General features: G+C 27.4%; 1 long non-coding RNA gene across 1 annotated transcript in view; it reads left to right on the top strand.

Moving 5' to 3' along the window:
* Positions 1–7,005: 7,005 nt before the first annotated feature.
* Positions 7,006–24,117, top strand: part of LOC135952494 (uncharacterized) — a 127,883-nt gene continuing 110,771 nt past the window's right edge. Inside the window, exon 1 of the long non-coding RNA XR_010576042.1 lies at positions 7,006–7,227. This is a non-coding gene — a long non-coding RNA (uncharacterized LOC135952494). The remainder of the gene's footprint in view (positions 7,228–24,117) is intronic.

Here is a 24,117-nt window from a genome sequence, read left to right on the forward strand (position 1 = left end):
CGCATCCCACTAAGCGATCAAAACCATCTTAAAGGAATAGGCCTAAACTTTCTTTATAGCAAAAAAAAAAATTACAAAAAGGGCCCATTTTAAAAAAAAGTCAAAAAAGTTTTTGATTTTGCCAAAAAATCAAAAATTGTATATCTTGAGTTACAAAATATTTATTTTGATAGATATCCCACTCGTATCCCACTAAGGGACCTAAAATATCTTAAAGGAATGGACCTAAGCTTTCTTTTGACTAAAAAAAAAATTTTAAAAAAGGGCCCATTTTGAAAAAAAATTCGAATTTGCAAAAAAAAAGTCAATAATTGAATGTCTTGAGTTACAACATTTTTATTTTAATAGATATCCTACTCACATCTTCCTAAGTGACAAAATAGGTCTTAAAGGAAAAGACCTAAGCTTTCTTTTGAGCAAAAAAAAATTTAAAAAAAAAGTCCCATATTGGAAAAAAATTTCGATTTTGCAAAAAAAAATTAAAAAATTGTATGTCTTGCGTTACAAAATATTTATTTTGATAGATATCCCACTCGCATCCCACTAAGGGACTAAAAATATCTTAAAGGAATGGACCTAGGCTTTCTTTTGAGCAAAAAAAAAAAATTAAAAAAGGGCCCATATTGGAAAAAAATTTTGATTTTGCAAAAAAAAATTAAAAAATTGTATGTCTTGCGTTACAAAATATTTATTTTGATAGATATCCTACTCGCATCCCACTAAGGGACTAAAAATATCTTAAAGGAATGGACCTAAGCTTTCTTTTGACTACAAAAAAAATTTTAAAAAAAGGGCCCATTTGGAAAAAAAATCGTATTTGCAAAAAAAAAAGTCAAAAATTGTAAGTCTTGAGTTAAAAAATATTTATTTTGATAGATATCCCACTCGCATCCCACTAAGCGACCAAAAGGGTCTTCAAGGATAATATCTAAGCTTTTGTTTGACCTAAAAAAAAAGATTAAAAAGGGTCCATTTTGAAAAAAAAAGTCAACAAAGTTTTTGATTTTGCAAAAAAAGTCAAAAATTTTATGTTTTGAGTTACAAAATATTTATTTTGATAGATATCCCACTCGCATCCCACTAAGCGACCAAGTAGGTGTTCAAGGAAAATATCTAAACTTTATTTTAAGAAAAAAAAAAAAAATAAAAAAATAGCGTATTTTAAAAAAAAGTCAAAAAAGTTTTTGATTTCGGAAAAAAAATATTAAAAATTTTTTATTTTTTTTTTAAATATTTTTTTTCGAAAGATCGAAGAAATAGCTATCTATACTATTTGGAACACATTTTGCTAAGAACAATAGGTAATAAGTTACATGGATAAGAAAAAACCCCTGTTTGACCAAATTGTCAAAATTTTACCCCCTATAACTCAGAGAGTTCTCGACCGATGTTGTTGAAAAATTGTGTCTGAGTTACTATCCAATAGAGCTAACCTTGGTGCAAATTTCATCCCGATCGGAAGACATCGATTTCAAAAGTTGGTTCACTTGACATGAAATCCCCCATATATGTTTTAAATTCAGGCCTTGCTTTGGAATGTTATATTCAGCGGTACCGAATATAACATTCTCTCATCTTTATTTTGCATATTTATTAGTGCTGTTGTGTTTCAATAGTTTAAATGAATTTACTTATTTTTAAATTATTATTACCAAAGTCAGCCCAACTTCAATATAATTTTATTATCTGAGGGCAGAAATGCTAAAAAAAATGCTTTGCAAGCATTTTTTGTTCAACTCGTAACGGTCTTTTCTTTTACATGGAATTTCGTGCCTAATTTGTTTTCTTACTTCATGTTGTTCTTTGTGTTTATTTAATCTTCCTTTCAGGAATTTAATTTCATAATTTCTTAAGTCACGATTTTGTTCCATTTTTTAGTGTCGTCCACAAAAAAAGAAACCCAGAGGAAAAAAAATTAAATAAGAAAATAATTCGTGTAAATCCCTTTCAATATTGCGTGCTCATACTAGGATATTTTTTTTTGGCATTTTTTGTTGTTGTTAAGTCCTTTAAGGATTCTAATTAACACTCGTGCACAGCAAGAAATATTCACTGGTTGGTTAAGTATTTGACTTAGGGTACATTTGTAAATGACGACGATGATATAGGTCAACATCTTCAGTATGGTAAATGACCATCATCTACATATAACCCCTGAAAATGTCCTTTTATTGTTTTGAGCTTCGAAAGCATTTTTTTTCTTTAAAAAGACTAATGACAATATCGACAGGTCGTTGTGAAAATTCTCGCGCATATTCATTCCCATTTCACTTCCTGCTCTAATCACTTGTGCATTCGTGTGTTCACACAGTTAAGAATCCAATGTTGTCCAAGAACTTTTGTTGAATTTTAATGGTGGTTGATAGAAATTTAAATGTCAATTAAATGCATAACAAATTGCTAAACACAAAAATGAACAAGACATAAATTGGAAATTAGAACACGGTTCCTTGTTTATGAAAAACGTGCTGATATTTTATTTATATTTCTTTTCTTCTTTTTAATAACGCAAAGACTCGCTAATTAAAGAAGGTGAGCAAACGACAAAAGCGGAAATATTAATAATATTTACATTGTTTTTATTTGTCTGTCGCTGTTAGAAGGGATATAATTGATGACGTGCTTTTTGACATTTTATTTGTGTTTAATACACGGAAGTTATGTGTTACATTGCAGGAAGTATTTTTAAATAGTTTTGTTTAGTTAAGCCATTTTGTCGTTGTTAAAGCGTTCTGCAAATGTTTAAACTTTATTGATTTTAATACACTCTTATAATAGTTTTGGAATGACTTTTCCATTCTATTAGTATCTGAGTTATTAATTACACTGCACAACACACAAAAAAAAAATACAATAAATTTTGATAGAGGAGACAAAAAAAAAAGACACGTTTATCGGCGTTTTGAAAGTTTACATCTGAATTTCATTTGAGGGGGGGTTAAAGTTTCCCAATTCTGGCACATTCTTATTGTTAATCGGCATAAGAAAGCATGGGATCCTTACATTTTAAGTATAAAATGTGATCAACAAATTTATGTAAATTGTAAATCCTCAAGGCACGGGTCTCTTTTGTCCTTCTTTGACATCTAAATGTTACATATAATGTACTTATTAAGTTATTAGTAAACCCTGAAAGATTCTTACACAAATCATGGTAAAACTATGAAAAATTTAAAAAAAAATTGTTTTTTTTTTGTAGTGTAAAATGATCTTATCACAGATGGCGTTTATCTTCTCTAAAATTCGTAGTACACTGGTGCATATTCCTATAAACGCACTTAATTTTTTTCTGTATTTTTGTTATATCTTTGTTATTCTCATCCAAAAGTTAAATTTAACTTTTTTAATGAGAGACAACTTAACGGTACTTTTTGAAAGTAAACAAGTTTTTTTTCTTATTCTTGTTGTTTGCCTTAATTATGCGATCAAATGTTCTTGGTGCTATTTTAAGTGGAAGATTCGTATAAAAGCAGACGTTAAATTTGTTTTTAAAAAAGTTACCAAAAATAAAATATTATCAATTTTATTTTTTTTTTTCAACCAAAGGTACGTTTCTAATAGTAACATCTCAATTTACTGCAACTTTTTCTATTTGAATCAATAAATTTCATCACTTTTAAAGATGCCCAAGGGAACTTTTTTGTCCGATCAAGAAAAGATTCAAATTAAATTTTTTCACGACCAAGGATGCTCCATTAGAGAAATGGGACGAAAAATCGGTCGTTCGAAAAGTGTGTTGCGAAATTTCTTGAAGAAAGGTCAAAATTATGGAGTTCGCAAACCTACAAAGGGAAATAGAAAACTAACAAGAAGACAACTTAATCTAATAAAACAAGAAGCAACCCGCAACAAATTGAATTTCACACAAATAAAGAATAAATTGAATCTTGAAAACATAAAATGGAAAAAGCCGAAATGTAAACCAATGCTAAAAAAGCACCATAAAGAAAATCGTCTAAAATTCGCAAGAAAATATATGAAATGAACAGATGAGTGGAAAAAAGTAATTTTCTCTGAAGAAAAAAATTTAATTTAGACGGTCCTGACTCATACTCATGCTATTGGCACGATTTGAGATCAAACGATGTTCGGATGCCAAAACGTAATTTCGGTGGTGGCAGTGTTATGGTTTGGGCAGCGTTTTCTGCAGTTGGAAAGTCGAAAATATGTTTTGTTCCGACAAAAATGAATAGTGCGATTTATAACGAACTGTTGGAAGATGCTCTTCTCTCATTTATGGATGAACAAATGGATGAAGATTGCATATTCCAACAAGATAAATCTTTTTTAAAAAAGTAGTGTGCGTTTATAGGAATATGCACCAGTGTATTTACGAAATTATTAATGATTTAAAATATTTTTTATATTCAGAATCGATGATAAAACATCCAACCTAACCACAAAAGCCTTTAAGGCGATTTTAAGTCCATAAAGTTGACTATTATTTTCAATTTCGTACCATAAAACAAATTTCAAATACAATTTAAAATGTTGTTTTATTACATTAAAATAAGCTTTTTTATTTTGATTTTTTTTTAATTTTCTGAAATTTCTTTTACATAGTTTGGGATTACACCACTTTTGCATAATCTATAAGAATTTTTTGTTTCTAGACTGAATAAAATAAATAAATAAAACTAAAAATTATTTATTTAATTTCAGCTTAACTATAAAAGAAATATTAAAGTTAATTTTTGATAAAGTTGACTTAAAAATAGAACTTTTTTTCGCACAATAAGAAATATTAAAAAAAAGCTTTCAAAACTTTTTTCAACACATATGTAGATTCAAATAACTAAAAAAATTAAAAAAAAAATGTACACTAAAGTTTAAAACAAATAACGAATAGCGAACTATTTAAAATAATAGTCAACTTTATGGACTTAAAATCGACCTTAAGGCTTTTGTGGTTTGGCTGATAGTTTCTAATTCTGAAAACTGTTTGAATTGAATTTAAATGGAGTTTATTAAAATTATATCACAGAAGAAGATTATCCAAAATCAGCATGTAAATTCAAAATATCTTGAACTGTGCAAATATTTAAGGTTTTTATACTAAAATTCGATTTTTGGTATAAAATATGAGTGTGAGTGAGCTTATTTAATATTACAGTTTATAACAAAGTTCGTACTAAATAAATCGAAGAAAATCGCTGAATCGCGTTTATTGCATAATTTGTCTTTTGGACATATACCTATATTTTTTTCAATAAAAAGTTATCTTAAACAATTTTGGCGATATCGCAAAGAAAAAAAATTAGAATTTGAATTAAGGTTTTTCGCCGAATTAATATAAAATTTTATTATATTATAAGATTGAGTTATGGTGTTTTGAGATTCAAAAAATTTATAGCCGTATTGCAGGCATGTATCCTGGTCTACCATTGCATTTGGAAGGAGGGAAATAAAGTAAAAATTACTTTACATTTGTTCTTTGTTCCTTTTTTATATGAAAACTTTTCGGTTTTGGTGGAGGGGGGGTGTAATTTCCTATTTTCCCCCTGAATCCACGCCGGCCTTAGTTTAAATATATAGAAATTATTTAAGTTAAGTTTTTGTTTCCTATTTTCTTTACCTAAACTAAACTTAACGTACTTTGGCATATTGTTTTGCATCCTCTTATTTATTTTGTTAAATGAAAAAACAGAAAGAAAATAATAACGAACAAGCTACTAAAAACGGAAAATGTAAAACAAATTTGTAATAAAAAAAAAACACAATACTATATACACACAGAGAGATAGACAATTATTTACAAAATTTCATCCGGAATGAACTTCCGTGGCACAAAATCTTCTTGTTTCTATTTGCTAAAAACAACAAGAGTAACATTTGCATGTTAAAACTGAAATTTATATTTAGAATGCAGAGACAACAATAAATATGAATTTTCTTGCACAATTTGTTGTGTTTGGTGTGTGCGTTCTATATAAAAACAAATAAGAAAAACAGTCTTAGAAAATGTCTCCAAAAGTTATTTAAGATCTTTGCAACAGCAGTGCAAATAGAAAACAATATACAAGATGAATAACGAGAATGGCGAAAATACTTAGGATGTTTGTAGTACTTATGGGTTGTTTATAAATTCAATAGTTACTTTTGGTTGGTATGTTTAAATGAAAAGGCCATTGGTAACACGGGGTCTGCGACCAACATTTCTCAATGTGTTACGAACAGAATGATTTAACCAATACTATAGTAAAACTTTTATAGTTATTCATGGAGAGTTTAGAAACAATTCGGTTTGAGTTCCGTATGAAATATTTATGTATGTATGAATGTAGCACATGTATTAGTATAATGTGTATGTATTAAAATTCTCCTAATGCCTACACATTTCCACTTTCCAAAGAAATTTTTTTTCTCATTTTTTAACAAATATTATTTTAGTCAATGAAAAATATTTCCCATATTCGGAAGTTGTTTATTTAGTAAATATTTACTTTAATATTTTGTTTTGTAAATAAAGAAATACTTAACGATTTTTTAGTAAACAATGGCAAGGAAACAGTTAAATGAACAAATATAAAAGTAAACAATTTGTAAAATACACACACGGATATAAAATGAAGAAAAATATGTTTAAAACCAAAAGAAAATCATGAGAAAACACAAGACATCATCAAGAAAAAGTACTTAAATAAAACAAAATAATGTCTTAATATACTCGTAAATATAAACAAAATTAAGTAAATATTAATTTAATAATAAATACTTAAAGTAAATATTAAAACTCTGACAATAAAACATATAAACACTTGGAAAACCTAGAAAATAAGAACCAAATAATTTATTCAACCATATAATTTTGTTTAACTACAACTACTATTATTTTTTTTATTTTATTCTATGCAGATTAACAAAAGTTTGTGCTTCTAGAAATTAAAAAAAAAACTAAAACAGAAGCTGAAAAAATTAAAATATAAAAATTTTGTTAAAAAAGAACGTATTTCTAACAACAACAATAAAACAGTAAAAGTGTTCTTGTAATAAAAATGTAATAACAGAAATAAAAAAGAAAAAACTCAACATCTATCTTCTGGACGTAAGCGTCATTATACTCTACATCATCCGCTTAGAAAACTCGTTTTATTATAGTTTTGTTTCTCTTTCATCTTGTGTTTTCCTTAGAAGCAGAAGCCGGAAATAGAGGAACAACCACACAGAAGAAAATATCAAAGTTCAGCAGAACAATACGAACATCCTCCCAAATTATCAACAGAATTTGTAAGTATTTTTATGCTGCTTCACTTTTTATGATTTTCCTTTTCTCTTTTATTTGAATGAAATTTAAAATCAAAAGTTCATTTTCGTATATGATTATTATTTTTTTTTAAATAAAATCAACATTAAGAAGTAGAATAGGAAATACATATTATTATTTTTTAATTATTTATATTCCTTAATTATATTTTTGTAATAAAATTATTTAAAGCAGATAGTTGAAAATTTTTACAACTAGAATCATTTCGATTTTCAATTTAAAACTAAATTATTTAATAAATTTAATATAATTCATAAACTATTTAATTTTTATACAAAAATGTTGAGAAGAAAAAAAATCAGAAACAATTAAGTCAAACAGCTCAAAAATACACATAAATTATAAGATTGATGGTTCAGCATGACGTATGAGTGTTAATCAGATTGTTAATTATACGTTCAGTTGAATGTTGTAATTAAACGCCCCATTGTTCAAACGAGACAACAACAACTACTTTGTATTAAAGCAAAAACAAAATGAAAAAACCGAGACAAACATTAAGAATAAAAACAGCAACAATAATTACAAAATTAAACTGAACATCTAATTAATCACCATGACAAAATGCTGGTGAAAAAAAAACTAAAATTCCTTTTGTTTATATGCGAATAAGCATTTTGTTTTGAAATAACAAAATTTAATTCATACACTAAAAGTTTTGTGTCTGCAGTTGATAAACTTTTAAAATTTATTTTGTTTAACCATGTTGCTATTCTTAGTATTTCCTCTGATATACATATAAATATAAATGTGTGTAAATGAATAAGGCTTCTTAGAACAAAAAACTTTGCTAAAGACACTCTGCTTTCGAAAGTCGACACCACAACTAAAGAACTGAGAAAGCAAGAAGAACCGACTAAAAAGTGTCAAACAACTTTTGCAGCTTTAAGTGCCACAGTGTTACTTAACTTTTTGTTGTGTGTTTTATATTTTATTTATTTTTTTTGCTGTGAAAGACTTTGTAGAATACGATTAACTTCTATTGTAATTAAAAAGGATTATCTAACCATAAGCAGACAATAGTCTTAATTTATGTATAGCAAGCAAGAGGGGAGGAGAGTTCTTTAAGTTCAATTTTATGACTTTGAAGTACTTTTTTTATTTCTACTCATTTTGTTTTAGACACTTTTACAGTTTTCTAGGCCACTTAGTCATTTAAGTGTTATTGATTAAAATTTTATATTTTTTTGTTATATATATGTGTATAAGTACTTATTAACTGTACGATTATATTAGAAAGAAGGACATTAATGGCTAGCTTAGTATTGTTGCAGTTAGCTTATATTTATGTAAAAACTGAAAATGTCTCACACAAAATTTATTGTTTTTCTCAGTAATTTTTTTCAATGGAAATAGTTTAATGAACAACAATTTTGTAGTTTAGTGCAGTTTCTATTAAACATTACTACAAGTCATAATTAATATTATTTCAATCACATTTTGAGTGACGTTAAACATATTATAAATTGTTGAATCTATCTAATATATTAGAGCAATTAGAGCGAGTATATATATTAGAGTGACAATCAGTTGTATTGTAAAAAATTTTTGTTAAAATTTTGAAGAGTGCAGACTGGAATATTGTGACACTAGGTCTAATAGTTAAGTTCTGAAAATTTGAGCCAAATCGGACAACGATTTCTGGACGCGCATAGAGGTCAAAGTTCAGATATATGCAAAATTTTACTATTTATATGAAATAAATAGATGAAACTCGTTAACTTTCTGCATTGTTTTCTAAAAATATGTAATTTTATTTATACTAATGAATATAACATTAACATTTTTTGGAAATTAACCCTGTATCACCTTTGGTTCAAAATGACCCTGTATTATCGCCAAAATTCGGAAAAAATGAAAATTTTTCAGTTTTTGTAAAAATTTTGCTACTAAATAAATTATTTTGCAATTGAGTGTAAAAGAATCAATATGTGTACGTAATTATCGTTGTACTGAGATATAAATTATAAAATTTGATTAAAAAATGTTAAAGTTATTAAAAATTTTCCAGACCATTAACGTGTCTCAGGCCAATTGAACAAGAAATTTAGGAAAAAAATTAACTTTAATGAAATTAAAAAAATTAAAATAAAAGCTAATTTTTATTTAAAATATATCCGTATTTACTTGTGTATGAGTTTTTGTCTTCGTAGAATACCGTTAACCAATTCGCAGGTATGGCCAAAAAAAATTAATTTTTTTAAGGGCTGTTTCGAATCTCCATTTTCAAATTTTTAAAAATTTTGTTAAACAAATTTCAGGATTTTTAGATCATCACATTGGGATTTATTGAGATCATAATAGGGAATAAAAATATGAAAAAATTATGTCAATACCTCTTACAGTTTTTCCGTACCTGCAATTTAAATTTTGCGATTTTCAAGAAAAACTAATTTTTTGACCATATTTTGGCGATTAATTAATACTGTTATTAATTTTAAGTAAAACCTGTTCAGGATATTATAGTCCTGGTAATTTTAAATATAGTGTGAAACTTTTACTGAAATCGGAAGACGTTAACCTTTAAATCGTGAAGGTCAAAGGTCAAATTTTTCAATATTTGGAATTTCTAATGAAAATATAGCAAAATGTTATTTATTTTTGTGCCGATTTTGGTGAAACTTAAGAAAAATATAACATGAAGTCTAGTATTTATAACAACAGCACAAAAATGGAAATTAACCCTTAGCAGCACTTGGGGTTATAATGACACTCAACACGAAAAACACAGCTATTTAGACCGCAAGTGCTCTTAAAAGTTAAAATCCATTTTATCACTGTTGTTGTAAATGTTAGACACCAATGTATATTTTCCTCCAGTTTCATTAAAATCGGCCCAAAATATATAACATTTCGCTATATTTTCACTAGAAATTCCAAATATTGAAAAATTTGACCTTCACAATTTAAGGTTCAATGTCTTCCAATTTTAATAAAAGTTTCAGACTATATTTAAAATTACTCGGACTATAATATTCTGGACAGGTTTTACTTAAAATTATTAGCAGTAAGGAAATTGGGCTCATTCGCCAAAATATGGACAAAAAACTAGTTTTTCTTGAAAATCGTAAAATTTAAATCGCAGGTACGGAAAAAATTAATATATTTACAAACAACATTTAAAATGCATCTTTGGTTCTTAAGTGCATAAGTTTGGTTCTTTTTGGAAATCCGAACAATTAAGGGGTATAAACTTTATTTATTTCAGCTTTTATGTATATTGACATAGACATGTGAATATTTTATTATGATACTGAAATTTATTTAAACAAAATTTGCATCAAAAGTATCAAAACGTGTGGATAAGGGAAAACGTATTTTATTCGAAATTTTCTGCAATCATACAATAATTAACTAACATAGCTATTTTAACAATCCAAATCAATCTGTGATCACTCATATTTTGTACCAAAAATCGAGTTCTAGTATAAAAAAACTCAAAGAAAAATCGCGGTAAAAGTTTGGAAGGTCAGAACAATGGGTGTTTCAACGTTTCTATTAGACATCATAATTGTTAATAGATTATTTGTTATTATATAATAGCAGGCACATGATTTTACACTTTCAATGGCAAAAGCACATACTGTTTTAATGGTCTTTAAAAACTACATACAATAAATTTGTTTAAAAGTCCTTTCTATGATTAGTATAGCGAATCGAACCGGGTTTGCTAGTACATATCCCAACAGTTAAGTAAGCAGTCAATGTATCCCTTATAGATAGTAACTGTCACTTGGCTGATTCCAATTTATATAGTTTGGGTCATTTGACACGAATGTGCTTTAGTAGTGCAGACAGAAGTCAATTGGTTATTTTATACATCCCAATTAATCTAGTGTGAAAACAATTGTCACATAAGTGTCTCTAAGTATTTTAGAGTGTAGTCACTTTAAACGTTTATTTTGAACTGCAGTTTTTATGAGTAATTGTAAATATAACTAGTTATGTAGCTGTTCAAGTTACCATTTAGGTAGCTAGTAAGGTACCTGCTTTCACTACTTTGGACCAGCTATTATACAGTCTCACTGTAATCCAAAAGGCTCAATTAACACCTTGATTAGGACATGCACGTGTCAAAAAGTTATGTAATTATTTGTTACCCTAAATGATAGAAAAAATGACTAGTTCGGTACAGTCTCATAGAACTGCTGAGATATGTACTAACATAACGATGGCTTAATATAGAAAGGTCGTATCTCAACTTTTAGTTACTTTACAGGAGAAGGAAAAAACTCCATAATATCAGAAAGTGAATTTGAAAAAAAACGACTTAAAATTTGTAATTATCAAAAAATATTTTTAGAAAAGTTGTTTGTTTTATTATAAAGCAAAATTTTTTTAATGACTTAGGGCTATTTTATAATTACTGTAAATCTGTTATTCGTCGACATTGGAAATTGAATTTTATAATGGAGGTCTATTTGAGTTTTGTCTACCAGAATATATAAAAAACTTGATTTTGAAAAAAACGAGATACGGCTTTTCTATATTAAGCCATCGATATGTATATTGTCATACAAACATATAGTATAACACATGCTTTTGTATAAACGCTATCATCAATCAAAAGTTGAGAAATACAGATGGTCAAATCAAAAGAAGTAAATAGCTTAATGTTTGGGTACAAGTTGACAATGAAAGTTTGAAGTTTGATAATTTGATCACTAAACATCTACTAAAATGTTATTAAGTTATAAAATCCTGTTGATACTATTAAACTATGTAATACTAATGGACATCTTTTACAATTTTATACCTCAAAATTTATTGTGATTAAAATTGTTAAAAAGAAAAAGTTTGTGGGCAAATAAAAAAATAAACTAAATAATAATTTAATATTCTGTTTAAAAAGCTCCTTTTATTAATGATTTTTCTTGATAACTTCTTTAATATGAAATGGAAGACATCGTTTTTCCAAAAAATATTTTCACCAAAAACCAAATTTTTCACAGAAATAAATTGTTGTACCAAAACACTACGATTTTTAAAAGGGATGCTGATAAATGTTTACAATCTAAATTGATTTCTATGTAAGTTAGATGACAAAGTTATTGTAAATAAAATTCCAACTAAAGATAAATGGTGAATTCCTCAAGCATAACAATCAAATGCGTAGGACTTTTATTAACGCTTATTTGTAATTTTTGCTACTAAATCAATTTTATACATTTTTTAAATAGAAGACACTTTTTTGCTCTTTTATAAAAGTCATAATTCCCTAACTACTTCCTGTATTTTCAGTCACCAAGTGTTTAAAATATAAAATTAGCTTGAATTTGTAAAATTTACTATGGTTTCTAGCATATGTCTGTTGAAAAGAAGTATTATTAAATATAAACATAAATATTTCCTATATAACTATTACTACTAATATCTATCTTTAAGTACATAAAACACATGCACAGTGTCTGACAAACATACTAAGAACCAGGTACAACATACATAAAAAGATTAAGGAATAAATGTAGAAAATTAACACTGTTCAGTGTTATATATCCAAATACTATATTTATGGTTAGTGCCAGATACATACAAAACATATGTTCATAAACACACACTCTTACTTTGGATGTCTTTAGGCAATATTTTGTCTGTTGGCTATTATCACAGGAAACCAAAATAAAAAAATGATAATAACACATGGAAAGATACATAATAATACTAAGTCGAAAACGAAAAACAGTAATAAGAAATACATTAGGGAAATGTCATAAAACTGTTGACATTTACAAAAATACAGTCAAGTCCATTTCATATTTATTTACTGTTACTATTTCTATATTATTCGAGTCATAAAATAGTTATGCTTACTAGGTAGTACAGGCGCAGCTCAATCTAACGATTTTGGGGGGAGGGAATTTTTATTTTTTTTGTCCAAATTAGCAATTATTATGTACATAACTTTAAGCATGAATTTTAAAATCATACTTATTCTGAATTCACTGATTTATACATCCGCAAAGCCTCTTTACAATTTTAAGTTCTTTAGAAATTCGTATAAGTAAGGTTCAATATTAGTAAGTATGTATTTGTTAATATGTGAAACTCGTTTGGCGACAATTTTTGGGTTTTATCATCACTTGATGCTGATGGTTTTCTCCGCAAAAATAATGCTCCTCAAGTCACGACGTAGTCTGCTATCAATTTCTGTCAAACAAAAACTAAATGACGCAGTTTGTTCAGAAGTCAACTGGTAGATGCCTGTTAGCAGCAGCAATATAAAGTAATTGAGCAATGGTGAAAATAATTGGCATATTAAACAAATTATTGTCAAAAACTAAATTCCAATATTCTCTGTTTTAATTTTTCAAGTTCGGTAAAGATTTGTAGAGGTATTGACCTAATTCTTTATTATTTTATTATATAATATTTATTTAGAATTTAACAGAATTCATATATACTTATGTCTGTTTAAAAAAAATTTAGACAATTTTTCAAAAACTAACCTTTTCCTTTTTTCCCACCCCTCTCGTGGATACGCACCTGACGTAGTAAGTATGTACTACATATGTATGTATATAAAATCAGTTAAGTCGTTATGACAGTTGGTCTATAAAAGAACATGAATGTATTGTATTTCTGTGTGGCTCGGAATAACCTATCATTCCGTCACTTTTACATAATTGGCTGACTGTGTTTTTTCACATTTTACCACATTTAATTTATGTACTCTACTTAGGTCTACTCATTTAAAGTTCTCGCTGACCATTTCTTGTCCTTTTTTAAGGCAAACATATTTCAACATTCCATTAGGATTAGTTTGATTTCATTACTTTTCCATTTTTTTTGGGTTGGCTTTCGTTATTTATCTACATTATAAAATATAAGATTTGTGTATGTTATGCTACATATTGTGCTGATATCAACTTTTTATTGCGCATTTAATATTTTATTTGATTAAATGAACTTTAATGTTTCAACGACGTATATAAAGACCATAAGTTGGACCTAGAATGGGTCAAAATCGGGAAACATATTTTTAACATATTTTTTAAAAAAAAAATTTTTTCATAATATTTTTTTCAATTTAAAAAAAAAAATAATAAAAAAAATTAAATTCAAATAATAATCATGAGGAATTATTGCCAATATGTTTAACTGTTTCATAAAACATAAAAATGCGTGACTTCACACGCATTCGAAATTCGAAATTTCGAACGCTGGCGCTTATCCAATATGTCAGCTTTGTATGCAAGTAAAACATTTGAATATATTCGGGGTTCTACTTGCATACAAAACTGACATATAGGATAAGCGCCAGCGTTCGAAATTTCGAACAGTCAAGTTTAGATATACATATGTGAAGAAATATAGAAATTCGGGACACATTTTTTAACAAAAATTGTTTAACTTTAAAAAGTTTTTGGAATTTTTAATATTTTATTAAACGCTTACTTACAAAGCTATTTAAGTTTCAGGATTATTTGATTTTTTTAAATAAAAAAATTGTTTTTAGTCTAAAATCTGGGTTAGCACAGATCGAGTACTATTAATAAATTATATGCTCATTAAAGAAGTCATAAAGTATTTTTTGAAATTTTTCTGGTTAAAAATATGGATGATTGCAAATATACCTACTTTTCTAGTTAAATGCATATTTATTTAGTTATTTACAATTTAATTTGCCCTGCTAAATTCGACTTTAGGTCAGAAATATACGCTTTTCGTAACTTTCGTTTTATTAAACATTTGATTTTAGATATTAACTGAAAAATTAAAGTAACATTCTGCTCACCCCGAAACAAGATATTTAACTGTCATTGTCAGCAAAAATCGCATGTGCAGGATATTTGCTATTAAAAATTGTGTTTTAATTTATTTAATGTTTTAGTAAACACCATAATATAAAATCCAATGACCAAATTATTCATTTTAATACAATTGTGACTTGTCACAATTCCAACTTCAAATAGGTTTTACTGAATTTTTTAGTAAGTATGTATGTATATCCCAAACTAACCCTATAACAACCTAATAAACTAAATGTAATCATCTTATTAGAAGCACAAGTAGTTATATGCACTTGTAATCATCGTAATTTGTATTTCGTGTTCCTGAAGCAATTAAATATTTATTTAAAATTTTGTCAACTATGGTCTACTAATTAAATATTTAAGGTAAACCAACAATCCACACACATCAGCAGAAGCTCTAACGTTTACATAATACCAACACAAAATTACAATCTATATATATACATGCATTTATACATGTAATATACATATCGCAGCAGTTCTGGTGGACTGTCCCGATCTAAATTTATATCTGATTTAGGGTGACCAATAGTTACTTGAATAGCTACGTGTAAAGGATTGTTTGTAAACAAAACTTCCTTCGATAGGCTACACACTAGATTTCTTAGAGATATTAAAGTGACAATTGACTTCACGCTAGATTACCTGGACTGTAGGTATTCTTACCAAAAAGAAAATAAACTTTATGAGAATTATATCAACACAATATGTTTAAGTGCAGTACAAAATAAACCTTTAAAGTGACTACACTCCAGGTTACTTAGAGCAACTTAAGTGACAATCTTCTTCACGTTAGATTACCTGGGATGTATAAAGTAACCAATTGATTTCTCTCTGAATTACAAAGAGGACATACAAAGAGGACATTATATAAACTAAAGTCAGCCAAGTGCTCAGACATTAATGACGATTACTATCTCTAAGTAGTCAACATTACTTGTAAAACTGCTGGGATATTTACCAAGACATTTTAGTATTAAATTTAAAATTTGTTAGGGAACCTTTTATAGTACACTTACTGAATAGCTTCATTTAAAGTGGAGAGTGTGCTGTTGTCGAAAATGATTAATATTTATGATGGTAAGGATGATGGTGATGATAGAAATTACGAAGATGCTGCTGCCTGATGTTGACACTGATAGTGATAGTAATTACTTTAGATACCTGCAATACTCTTTAACTCAACTCTAGTGCTATTTAGATAAAAACTATACCACCCGTATTTTCTCAAGTTGGCTTTTCATAAAACTTGTGCTAGTTTTGGTGTTTTAAACTTAACTAATAACAAACTTGTTGGGTTTCTTTACAAGCAATGTTACAAAAGTTTGTTAGAACGAAACCAATCACTTGTGCTGGGAAAATAGCAGAGTCTACACTCATATAAAATTTCTCAATTAACTTTTCAAGCTGCTGCTGTAAAATACATACATAAAAATGAATAAAATCTTGTTAACCTCTTTTATATTTTACACGTTGGTTGTTGTAGAATAATTTAAAAAAAAATATATATAAAAAATACACATATAAAGATGGCTTTTAAAATGGAAGGGCCAGTGTACGATGGTGGCATTGTTTTTCCTAATACTTTTGTACAGTCCCAAATTAATTGTAGAAAAAAACCTTTTAGTTGCTTGTACTAAAAACATTTTTAAAAGTGTAGTAATTTTGAGCTGAACAATTTTATATAATTTTCATTAAAATGGGTATGTGGGGATTTCAGTATTATAAAATACAGATATGTGTAATATAAAATACATGTCTATGTAAAATTACTCTTAAGTAATATTTCGTGTAACAATAGACAATCTATCTCAATAATTTTAATTTAATCGGTAAAATGTTTTAGGAAATATGGTATATATCCTATTCTGTTAAGTTATCAAAATTTAACATTCTCTATTTACTTGTCCTTTACATATACATTAAATATTTTGGGAACTAAATGAAAACTATTATCGTATTAGATATAGTGGGATTCGTATTATTGTAGTTTACAAATCATTTTGTAGTAAACGACTTCGTAACCATAGGAAAATACTCATAAATCGGAAACTGTCCTCCCAAGACCTAACTCAGTTGTCTGAAACCTAAGTGTATTGTTTGTTTCCCTATGTTCTTAACTAAACATTTTTTTTAATACTACGACAGGTTTAAAAAAATCACAATTCAAATAAGTATGAGAAATATATACGGCTATATAATTAAAAAAATTAGTTTTCAATATTTTTTAAAATATATTTTTTTTTAAATTTAAAAAAATTAAATATTGAAATTTTTAAATTTTAGGATTTTCAAACAAATTTTTTGTGATGAACAAAAACTCGGGATTAAAAATAATTTTGGCCGATTTTGACAAATTGTAGGTCCGACTTATTATGGCGTTATATGTACATCGTTGCAAAGGTATTTGAAATATGTGGGATTTAAAATCGATTTCTTCCGATTGGGATGAAATTTGCAAAAAGGTTAGACCTATTAGTAATTCAGTAAATCAGATACAATTTTTCAACAAGATCGGTCAACAACTCTCTGAGTTAGAGGGGGTTAAAATTGGCCAAACATGTGTTTTTTCTCATCCATGTAACTCATTACCTATTTTTCTTAGCAAAATGTGTCCCAAATAGTTTAGATAAAAAAAAATAAAAAAATTTTTATATATATTTACTTTTTATAATGGGCCCTTTTTTCTTAAAAGAAAGCTTAGATATTTTTCTTGAAGACCTATTTGGTAGCTTAGTAATATAATGACAAACTTATATAAAAAGTAATGCATTCCGTTCAAGGTTAATTTTACAAGGAATATACAATGAAAACATTACGAAATTGTGTCTAATTGAAAAATTGTTGTTAGTACATTATATTCTTTTTAAGTAACTAAAGACTCATGTGTAAGTTTTGATTTCATAAATACTAACTCTTCGTCAATTTACTTGAACTTGGGTGTGTATTTTACATTGTTTTTATATAAAAATAACTAGGTTTTTTGCTCTACTCAAAAGTTGTAGTAGATACTTGGAGAGTTTCTTGTTGGCGCATCGCTGATATATTATTAGATAATTTATTTATAAATATTATCTATTTAAACCCAGTATGAAACTCCCCCATTGTATTTATGTAGGTAAAATGTTCCTCCGACAACAACATTTTACACTTAACTGGCTGCAGCAACTAAAATATTTAGTGGTACAGCATTGTCATGAAAAGTATGGTGAAAAACATCCAATTAAATGTTGGGCATAATCCCAAAAGACCCTCATTCCAAGTACTTATGTATAAGACGAGTATGTAAAGTATGACTATGTACGACTGTAAGTGAAGAATATTACAAACAAAATCTAGGCCATAATTTTAAAATGTTTATGTTTACGAGTAAAAGACAACATAAAACACAAATACTTGAGGATTTTCGTTTTTTTGTTTTTTTTGTTTTGTCAGAAAAACAAGAAGAAACAAAACAAGATTTTTGTTTTTATGATACCAAACGTTTAAACATATGAATATTTAAAGGAGAATGCGATGTAAAAGTACATATAATTTACGTATTTTTAAATGTGTGAAATTAAACCGTGTAGAAAAAAAAACAAAAGTATTTTTTTTTTTAATTTTCTTCAACAGCTTGGCACGAAGAAGTGAAAAAACACATTGTAATATTTAAATAAATGCGCCTAAAGCTGCTGGCACACCTGATATGGGGTCGCTAGAATAAGGAGGGTGAAAATGTATTTAATTTTTAAATGTTAAACATTTTAATAAGTGAATGTAGGTATATGAATATGTTTATTCAAATTACATACATTTTTTATAAAGTAAAGTTTTAATGAAAAAGTCAAAGATATTAAATTTGTAAGTTGTTAAACATTGCTCCTAAGGAATGATTTCTTTTGTCCCAAAATTATTCCACAATTTATTAAATTTATAGAGATATATAATTTAGTGCTAGAAATACATATCCTTTTGCATATTTAATCTTCACAAAACAATTTCCTTAGCTTGAAACTGATATTATTTATGTGTTTGTTTTAACTTTTATTAACCACTAATGAATTAAATATTAGCCAAGGTGTTAAGTTACTACATATATTATTAAACAAAATAAACTAAAAATGGTAAGAGTTAATTTTATCAAACTAATCGATTGATTCTGTGCTGGTTTTAGGTATTTATTTATTTAAAGACCTCAATAAAAAAGTCCTGTTCTATTTTTATTTTCAAATATTAAAAAAAAGTATTTCATACTTGAACACGTGCTGTTCAACTAACGAACTGACCCACAAAAATAAATAATAAAAAAAGTAAAATAATTCGAAACGTAAGGTTGGTTCATTTATATATTGTAATAATTTATAAGCCACTCAATTAAACTTTAATAAAGTGGTGAAATTAAGTATTATTTATTTGTTAAAAGTAATTTAAATTGTTTCTTTTTCAAAAATGAAATTGTATCCCAGGGGAGAAATTAAAAGTTTATTAAAAACCAAAAAAGTTTAAGTGGATGTAAAGATCAAAGTAGATAATGAATAACGAACGACCTTAAAGGGACAGGTTTGGCCTTTGGATTTAAAATTTATTTTTTAATAAGTTGAAGGTTTTTCTAATTTGTTTTCAGGATTGAACTTTAAATAAATTAGGTTTCAAATGTTTAATATCTTTACGTTTTCATAAAATAAAACAAATTAATAAAGAATTCTACAATGTTATAAATCTTTGTTTTGATTTATATTCATATGAACATAATTATATTTCTAGACTTTGGTTGTTTTTTTTTTTTTTAATACATGTAGTATGAAATTAAAATATACGTTTGTTGTCTCATGTTCTTTCTAATTTTTTTGCAGTTCCTTTGCATATTATATATTTTTTATTGGTAAATTGATAGATTTTATTTACAATATTTTAGAAATAACCGGCCAACTTCTTTTTTATTTTACCCTAGAATTCTAACGATATTTTGTACTAAGGTTATACGATTTTGAAGTTTACAACTTCCTTTGAATACACTTCAATAAATTGAGATTTGAACTCTGAATGTTTTTTTTATTTGTTTATTTCGTTTAATTAATTTCTTGAGAGAAAGTTTAAAATAAATTTCAATTTAAAAAAATTTAATTAAAACATGTAAGAGGGCTATAAATAAAATTTTTAAATATTTTTAGGTAAACAAAATTAAAAAAAAAATTTCAAAATACAATTTCTTTATTTTAAATTTTTTTTTAAATTTTTTTGTGAAAAACATTTTTAATTTTTGTGAAAAACAAATATTTTTCCCGATTTTGACAAACTGTACATCCGATTTACTATGTCGTTTTATACATCGTTGCGAAGGTCTTTCAAATATCTATCATTATATATCCATATATATTGCTTATATTAATGACACATTAGTCAAAATATACTTAGATCAAAAATAGGTAAAAAATCTTGCTTGTCTGGTTTTTTCCTTATATCCAGGCCATTTTTAGATTTTAAATAGCAACTGATCTGGTCTATATTGATGTATGAATCAAGTATATAAGTTATTTGGGGTCTACTGAAAGTTGATTTCAACATACAGAAGGAAAGACGGTCAAACGGACATACCGAAATGTTTAGTTGTTTTTTTCACTTTCACTGTCACATTCAGATTAGATTGAGTTTTTTCCTACTCCTTTAAAGTAACTAAAAGTTGAGATACGACCTTTCTATATTAAGCCATCGATATGTTCGACCAAATTGTTGAAGGAAATTCATTTGTGAGCCATCTGAAAACTATTATATAGCTTTATAGCATATTGATTCTTTAAACTCTGCAGATATTAAAAGTCACACGAAGGAGTGTTTAATATATTTATTTATTGTCGTTTCTTTTACTGAAACATTAATATCATACACCATAGTATTTTCAACCATCCCTCCTCTGCAACATCCACTATTTTGTACTGCCCACAAAACTCCCACTTTCTTTTAAAAAACTAAATCACAAAGAATTTGTTTGACGCCTCCAAAACTATTAAATATTAAAGGGTCCATAGTTAAATCTAAAAGAGAGGGAAACAAAAATTGCAATTTATACAGAGAAAAGAAGAGGCCTGTTAACATTTTAAAGGAATGAAAAAAGTGTTGATGCTTGTGAAACGTAGAGGGCGAATTAAGTATGAAAGACATACGTTTTATTTTCTACATTTCATTTTAATAACAATAAAGGTGTCATCACTATGGGAGGATTATTTCATCTTACAAATTTCCACCCTTCTTTACGGCTAAATATGTTTGCTACTTCAAGCTATTTTTGTAACACAGATATTGGTGTTTGAATGTAGACTAAAGACGGTGCTTATTTTACCGAACACCAGACTTTAATTAGTCTTCATATCTGGAAGGAACAGAAATTGTAATAAAATCTATTGGATGTAGCATATATCAAGTCGTTGCTAACTTAAGAATATCCTTATTTTTGTTTCCAACTTTGAGTAACGTTATGAAAACCCGATTAACCAAAATTAAAATGCCAACATTAAAACATATTATACCTGAGGTTTGCAATTTAATCACATTTTGCTGCTGACAATTTAAGACACCCCAGAACAAAAAAAAAAACAAATTTCTGTTAAACATTTTTTTAATATTAAACACAAATTTCTTGAAGCAGCTTAAATTGTTTTTATAAGGAAAATATAACATACGTTTTTGTTTACCCCCAGTCATCGTCATTGTGATCCGGTACTCAAGTGGAATATTTTAGCTTCCTTTTTGAAAATGTTCTCACTGTAACACATACCAAAGCAGCAAACGTACATATAATACAGATATAAATACATGAATATGTTTATTAGGGTGGACCTTAAATGCACTTTTTCGTTCTTCGGTGATCCCAAAGCTGAAAATTTGTGCAAATCGGAAAAATTTGGAAAATGTAAATTTGGGTCATGAAATTTTGTGTTTTTTTTTGTTATTAATTGTTAGGGAGTATTGCAATTTAGAATAAAGATAAAAATAAGGGACAACCTAATCTACATACTTACATATGGGCATTTCCAAAATGGCGTGTCGTGACATTTGTTCGACAAAGTAGTTCGTAGTAATTGAGTACCACTTTATTCAGACCAAATATTGCAAGAATTGACCCTAAGCAGTTGAAGATATTAGCAAAAATATACGATAGCGTGATGTTACCAAAAACAGAAGAACGGTTTGACTTGCATTACAAAATTGCATAACTCTGCGAATTGGGCAAGACTTTTTGTATAAAACCTTTTGTAGTAGGATTTTGGAATAATACACACTGAAAACAGATTCGTTATAGCAACTGAATTTGTTGCCAATCGAATAATTCTGCCTTAGTAACCGAATTTTACAGTTGTGGCTACCATATTTAAGAAGTGGTAACAAAAGTAAGATTGCTGCAACCGAAATTCTTCTTTATCCACTCATATTCTGTTAGAAGAACCGAAAAATTGCAAACGAATTATTCGATTGGCTACTAAATTGGTTGCTATTATGAATCTCTTTTCTCTGTGTATAAATTTATTTTCCAAATTATAAAATATAAAAATCTTTCCTCGTTTTTTATTTGTCAGCCCTAGTATCTGACGTTACATGATGTTATGTTACTTAAATTTCTATTTGATATAGTTTTTGGTTAATGGCGTTTTCTTTTCTGACACAAAATGTTGCCAACAAAATATGTACCACTTATTAAAGATAATAATAAAGTGTTACATTTTTAACGATCACAATAGAATAAAACCCATTACCATTTATGCAATTTTCTTTAATGTAGCTTCTAAACATTATAAAACTATACATTTTGCTTCCATTTTAACATTTTAATCAAAACAAACAAGCTTCAAAAACTATAACAAGAAAACCTGTTAAAAAAGTGCTGCATTTCTAACCCTTTAATAAAATTGAGGGTGAAACATGTAGCATATCTTCGGGGTTTTAGGGCAACATTATTTGAAAAGAACACTTTAAACGCTTACCAAACTACATTTTTTCAGAAAAGAAAACGCCATAAGAAATAAGAAAATTAAAACAAGTTATATTTTTTAATTTCAATAATTTATTTTCGTAAATGATTTTCGGAAGTTGGCGTTATATGGGAGCTATGATCAATTATGGACCGATTGCCATGGAATTAGATCGCGTAATTTATATCTATATGAAACTTATTTATGTGGATACCAACATTTTTAAGAGATTTATGCTCGTTAAAATGATTTTCGGAAGAGGGATTTATATGGTAGCTATGACTAATTATACTAATCCGTATATATTAAAACTTATTTGGAGCAAAATTTGATTTGAATTGACTATCATTTAATTTTCCGATCTGGGTGGACTTTTCGGTGGAAATGCCCATATATGTATGTAAATATCAGTATCTACAAAATCATTTAAGATTTTTTTTTTTTTACTTTAAGCATGTGAAACAAATGCCAAAAGTGTGAACAGCACAAACAACCAATACAAACTTAAAGTTGAAGTGAACAAATTCAAATGAAAGTGAGTATGTGAGAGAAAAAAAAAGTGGAAAATGATTATTGCAGAAAAAGAAAATCGTTGTGTAAATATTTGAGTGAAGATTACCAATTGTATGCAGTCGTTTAAGTGTTAAGTTAAATATCCCCTTCGTTCATATTATTTTAAAATAAGTTTAAAATCAAATATATATTTTTGGTTAATTTTCAACATCATGAGGGCAGTATCACTTTATTACAAATTTAACAAATATTTTAACATATTTTTAGGGTGCGTTTAAAATACTTATAAATACATATATGTACAAATATGTATCTATATGTGTACGTTTTCTTACGGACTAAATTTAAGAATATTTTTGTTGTATTTTCTCTTCTTTTTTTCATATTTGATTGTGATAATAATCAAACGTACGTGTTTTTGTTTCTTTTTATGCCCAATATATTTACGTAAGATTGTTATAAATGTTTTTGTTTGTTATACTTCCTGCAATAATTTCCTTGTGATTAATGGCAGTTTCTTTTTATGCGTTTGTAGTTGCCTAGAGGGATTAAGGAAAGATGCCCCAAACCAATGATGATTGTTTGCCGTGATAATAGATTGTGGTTTAATGATGAGAAACATGAGGAAATTTGATAATAT

Source organism: Calliphora vicina, chromosome 2 (assembly GCF_958450345.1).
Source record: "Calliphora vicina chromosome 2, idCalVici1.1, whole genome shotgun sequence".
In the NCBI taxonomy this organism is placed as follows: Eukaryota; Metazoa; Arthropoda; class Insecta; order Diptera; family Calliphoridae; genus Calliphora; species Calliphora vicina.